This window comes from Gorilla gorilla, chromosome 5 (genome assembly GCF_029281585.2).
Source record: "Gorilla gorilla gorilla isolate KB3781 chromosome 5, NHGRI_mGorGor1-v2.1_pri, whole genome shotgun sequence".
In the NCBI taxonomy this organism is placed as follows: Eukaryota; Metazoa; Chordata; class Mammalia; order Primates; family Hominidae; genus Gorilla; species Gorilla gorilla.
In genome coordinates, this window is record NC_073229.2 from 110,081,157 (window position 1) to 110,087,156 (window position 6,000).

The 6,000-nt window shown below is 43.0% G+C and overlaps 1 pseudogene; it reads left to right on the plus strand.

The window, feature by feature from the left end:
* The window catches only part of LOC101152396 (ras-related C3 botulinum toxin substrate 1-like), a 44,735-nt pseudogene extending 42,883 nt beyond the window's left edge, over nucleotides 1-1,852 (plus strand).
* Nucleotides 1,853-6,000: the final 4,148 nt, after the last annotated feature.

Below are 6,000 nucleotides of genomic sequence, written 5' to 3' on the forward strand. Positions count from 1 at the left end.
ACCCCATCAAAAAGTGGGCAAAGTATATGAACAGATACTTCTCAAAAGAAGACATTTATGCAGCCAACAGACACATGAAGAAATGCTCATCATTCTCAGTCATCAGAGAAATGTAAATCAAAACCACAGTGAGATTCTATCTCATGCCAGTTAGAATGGTGATCATTAAAAAGTCAGGAAACAACAGATGCTGGAGAGGATGTGGAGAAATAGGAATGCTTTTACACTGTTGGTGGGAGTGTAAACTAGTTCAACCATTGTGGAAGACACTGTGGTGATTTCTCAAGAATCTAGGACTAGAAATACCATCTGACCCAGCGATCCCATTACTGGGTATATACTCAAAGGATTGTAAGTCATGCTACAATAAAGACACATGCACACATATGTTTATTACAGCACTATTCACAACAGTAAAGACTTGGAACCAACCCAAATGTCCATCAATGATAGAGTGGATTAAGAAAATGTGGCACATATACACCATGGAATACCATGCAGCCATAAAAAAGGATGAGTTCATGTCCGTTGCAGGGACATGGATGAAGCTGGAAACCATCATTCTCAGCAAACTAAGACAGGAACAGAAAACCAAACACCGCATGTTCTCACTCATAGGTGGGAATTAAACAATGAGAACACTTAGACACAAGGCAGGGAACATCACACACTAGAGCCTGTCCTGGGGTGGGAGCATGGGGGAGGGATAGCATTAGGAGAGACACCTGATGTAAATGACGAGTTAATGGGTGCAGCAAACCAACATGGCACATGGATACGTATGTAACAAACCTGCACGTTGTGCACATGTACCATAGGACTTAAAGTATATTGGAAAAAAAAAAAAAAGAAACATGCCCAAAATATAGTAAGTGACAAAAGACCAAAAAAGAAAAAAAAAAGATTAAAAAAACTCGCATTTTCAAGTAGGGTGACTATCATCTTTCGTTTTTGCACTTGTTCTATTTTCAGGGTATTTTCAAATATATTATGTCAAGTATATCACAGACTGTAAATTTTAAATAAGAAAAAAGAACTGGTGATTTTTGCTGTGTTAGTCTGCTTGGACTGTGGTGTGGTTTGAATTTGTCTATAAGATCTCATGTTTTGGAAACTTAATCTCCTAACTTGTATGTTTATGGTATTTGGGGGTATGACCTTTAGAAGATAATTAGAATTAGATAAGGTCATCATGTTGCGGCCCTCATGATTGAACTGGTGGCTTTATAAGAAGAAAAGAAAGGGGAAGGGCCATGATGGCTGAGTAGAAACGGCGCCTATCTGCAGCTCCCACTGAGACGAACAAAAAGGTGAGTGATTTCTGCATTTCCAACTGAGGTACCCAGGTTTTTTCTTTGGAACTGATTAGGCAGTTGGTGCAACCCACAGAGAGCAAGGGAAAGCAGGATGAGGTGACAGCTTCACCTGGCAGCTGCACGGGGCAAAGGGACCTTCCTTTCCCCAGCCAAGGGAGGAGGTGAGGGAATGTGCTGCCTACTGGGGGCACGATGCTTTTCTCATGGATTTTTGCAACGCGTGGGTCAAGAGATTCCCTCGTGAGCCTACACTACCAGGGCCTTGGGCCCCAAGCACAAAACTGGGCAGACTCATGGCATAGCTGCTCTGTTGGGCGTCTGTTTGGGCAGGCACTGAGCTGCAGGAGTTTTTACATAATCTGGCGGCTCCCAGAACTCCAGAGGCAGAAGATCTGTCCATTCTTGTGGAAAGGGGCCTGAGGCCAGGGAGCCAAGCAGCCTTGCTCAGCGGGTCTCACTCCCATGGATCCCCGCCAGCTAAGACCTACTGGCTTGGAATCCTGGCTGGCCAGTACAGCAGCCTGGAGTCTGCCTAAGATGACTGAGTCTCTGGCGGGAGAAGCGACCGCCATTACTGCAGCTCTAGTCGGTGGTTTCCCCCTGCCAGGGCTAGGGAGGCTGGGTGGTTTGGACTAGGCAGTATTCCCCACAGCACAGCACAGCACAGTGGCTGTGGCAGATTGTGGCCAGACTGCTTCTGTAGGTGGGACCTGGATCCATCTTCCTCACTGGGCAGGGCTATATTTGAAGATGAGGCCTCTAGGAGTGTAATTAAGGTTAAATTAGGTCAAAATTATTAGCTTCCTTATAGGAAAAGACACCAGAAAGTGTTTCTCATTCACCTGCCTTGTGAAAACAGTTAGAAGGCTGCTGTCTGCAAGCTACAAAGAGGACCCTCACTAAAAACCAACCCTGCCAGACCTTTACCTTCTAGCTTCTGGAACTAAAAGACAATAAATTTCTATTGTTTACCTCCACTGGGAGTTAAGGCTTCAGCATATAAATTCTGGGGGGACACACAAACATTGAATCTGCAGCAGTTACTTAAGAGTACAATTTTTAAGCACCAATGGTAGTTCATCTCCTTCCGTATAATACAAAAGAAGAGGGAATGATCAACTGCAGAAGACAGACAAAGGCACTGTTCCTTCCTTTTTTCTACTTTTCTGAGCTCTGATTTTATTTACCATAGCTTTAGGTTAATAGGAAAAACTACAGTTTTTACTTAAAATATCAAAAGTTCATGTTAGTGCTCTTTTTCTCTCTCTATAAAATACTGAACAATTTCAATCTTGTAATAAACACACTAATTATGTATAAGCAATGGGGCAGATAGGCCAAATTTACAGTTTACTATCATCCTTTTAATTACTATACCTGGGAGATAGTTATTATGTCTTTTTAAAGGCGCATCCTGGTACAGGCAGTGAGTTAAGCACTTTCTACGCACCTTACCCAATTTAATTCTAACAACTACCCTCCCAGACAGAATTATAAGCTATCTACAACATTTTCTGGTTATGGAGGAAAATGAGATATTAAAATCAGATCATTTTTAGAGGTGTTGGAAATAGTTTAGTGTATAATTGTCTGGAATTGGGGTATTGATCATTTCAAGTAATCTTCAATTCTATCTTATCCTCTCCTGCCTGTTATACTTAGGATTTTTTGGGAGGTATCTTGCGTCTGTTGAGAGATGGTTTCAGGAGGAAGCCATATAGGTATATGACTTTAAGGAAGAAATTAGTTGGAATGCAGGTATCTAAAATCTACCTTCTTCTTGGGATGGCCGACTCTTCAGGTAAGTATGATTATCATTGTTAAAATATTTATCAAATGTCACACACTGCTTCAGGGTGCTATAAAAATCTCAGTGTTTAGGACTCCACAACATGGGAGAAAAAAAAAAAAAGATTAGAAGCATTCTCCTGCACAGAGGTCCTACAGCAGAGCCACAGAGTTGATCACTGTGTTTCTCGATGTTTGCACTTCTAGTTACCATAGTTCCTGGCACAATAAAGATTGCCTGAGAAAGCATATGTTTTGGAAACTGTGACCCTTTTTACTGTGTGCTTCTCTAAGCTGCGTAAAATCAGGTGATGAGAAGCAAAAAGAAAATTAGAAAATAAATCCTGAGGGTGGATGAGGAGGTTTATTTCTTTATTTCCTAAGGATTAGCTGTAGTCTCTGCTGTTGTTGCCTTCCTTTTCAAAACTGTAACAAATATAGTCAGCTGATGAAATTCTTAGAGGGTCTTTAAAGACTCTTTAATGGAAAAACAATGCCTGTGTTTTCTAGGATGCCTCAGTGGAAAATCAGCACCTGCTGCTTAGGGAATTGAGAAACATTTAAAGGTTAGCTGTTTCATTACATAGCAATCTGAATCATTGGCTATACATTTCAGTCGAACACCCATGATGCTTTACAATGCCAGGCATGCTAGCCATTTAGCAATTATATTATGGTCACAACTATTTCATGTAGAGCTCAGCTCTAAAGAAAATGATCAAATCAGAACAAAAGAAAGGCACATTTGGGATTTCTGGTCCAATTGAATTAAAACATGTCAATGTTTGATGGCAGCATAGTACGTCTTCTGCATTTTACCTTCTATAGAAAGAGAAGACCTTATGTAGATCCATTTTATGCATTTATTCCTTAGGTATTTTTGAATTTTTAATGTGTGTTGGGTGTTGCTTTGGGAGTTTGGATTAAAAGACTCAAAGTCTCTGCTTTCATTGAGTTTACATTCTAGCAGAGGATGCAGAAGTTAAAAACAAGACAAAAAGTAGGGCCAGGAGCCTCCCAGCACTTTGGGAGGCTGAGGTGGGTGGATCACTTGAGGTCAGGAGTTCGAGACCAGCCTGGCCAACATGGTGAAACCCCGTCTCTACTAAAAATACAAAAAATAGCCAGGCATGATGGTGGGCGCCTGCAATCCCAGCTACTTGGGAGGCTGAGGCAGGAGAATCACTTGAACCTGGGAGGCGGAGGTTGCAGTGAGCTGAGATTGCACCACTGCACTCCAGCCTGTGCAATAGAGTCAGACTCCATTAAAAAAAAAAAGACAAAAAGTAAACAAGATAATTACAGATAGTGAAGTGCCACTCGCCTTGAAGGTAATAAAACAGTATAGTCTGATAAGGGTGCATCATTTATGATGATTTTTGTTAAAATTTAAAAAAAAAGACACCCTCAGTCAATGAACTGGTGCCTATATCTGTCTCTTACCACCTCCAGGTCTTTAACTTGGATGATATAAGTGACCTCCAGGAAAAGTTAGTGCCCTTCACCCTCCTTCCCCATGGCCCCCACAGCCTAGAGCCCAGGGCCTAGTATTCACAGAGGCTTAGGGAAGATTCTGGCAAAAGCTGAAGGAGCTGCAAGCTGTTCAACACCACCAAGTTGAGACAGTGGAGCAACAACAAGTATGTAAGAAATGCAACAGTGCCTGATCATACCCCAGTCTTCTGGATGTAAACATGGCTACTGCTTTATTTCTGCTTTTTTTTTTTTTTTGAGACGGAGTCTTGCTCTGTCGCCCAGGCTGGAGTGCAGTGGTGCAATCTCGGCTCACTGCAAGCTCCGCCTCCCGGGTTCACGCCATTCTCCTGCCTCAGCCTCCCGAGTAGCTGGGACTACAGGCGCCCGCCACTGCGCCCGGCTAATTTTTTGTATTTTTAGTAGAGATGGGGTTTCACCGTGGTCTCGATCTCCTGACCTCGTGATCCGCCCACCTCGGCCTCCCAAAGTGCTGGGATTACAGGCGTGAGCCACCGCGCCCGGCCTATTTCTGCTTTTTAAATCTCACATAAATGTTGCATGTGGCCAGCCCTAATCTGAAACCATACAAGGAAGGGAATTTTGGGAAATGTAGCTCCAGCTTAGCTAAATTGACATAATACTAGGTTACCACACTGCCCCATCTCTCCGACATTGCCCACCACTCCAATCACACCAACATGTTTCTGTTCTTGGAATTTCCACCTCAGAGCCTGTGTACTTGGTACTTCTTCTGCTGGAAGTGAAGAAGTATTTCCCCAGATATCTCCTTACATAGCTTTTTCTTATCATTCACTTTTCCACCTTCATATCACCTCTTTCCCCTATATAAAGTATTTCTTGCTCCTCATTGCTCTCTAAAGTGAACATTTTTAGTGGCTTGGCCAGCATCAATTCCTTCCCTCTCTTCTTACTAATAGTAGGCAGATCTTTTTTTCAGGCACCCTTTCCCATGCAGCCCCTCTCTCCCTGCTCTGGTGCCTGCATCGGTCTCTCACCACATCCAGGTCCCCAACTGGCTTAAATGAATCAGAAGATTTTATTCCTGGCCTCAGTCATTGATACAGGCATGAACACAAGACCTAAGCTAATGAATCCAGTCCCTTTTACTAGAATGCTCTGATGGAAGCCTTGCTGAACATGAACTAAGATGCATTGGACCCTGACTGCTGACAAACATCCTCCAACCCTGAGAACATCAGCCCTAAGTTGAAGCCACCATTTATGGACTGAAGGATAGAAAAGAGACACATTAGGTCAGCTGCTCTGCTGGCTCAACTGGGTGGTGTGGGACAGCTTGCAGCTCCTTTAGCTCCTGCCAGAATCTTTCCTAAGCCTCTCTGAATACTGTGCTGTGTGTGCGTTTGTGTATGTGTTCATGTGTATGTGTATGTGGTGAAGG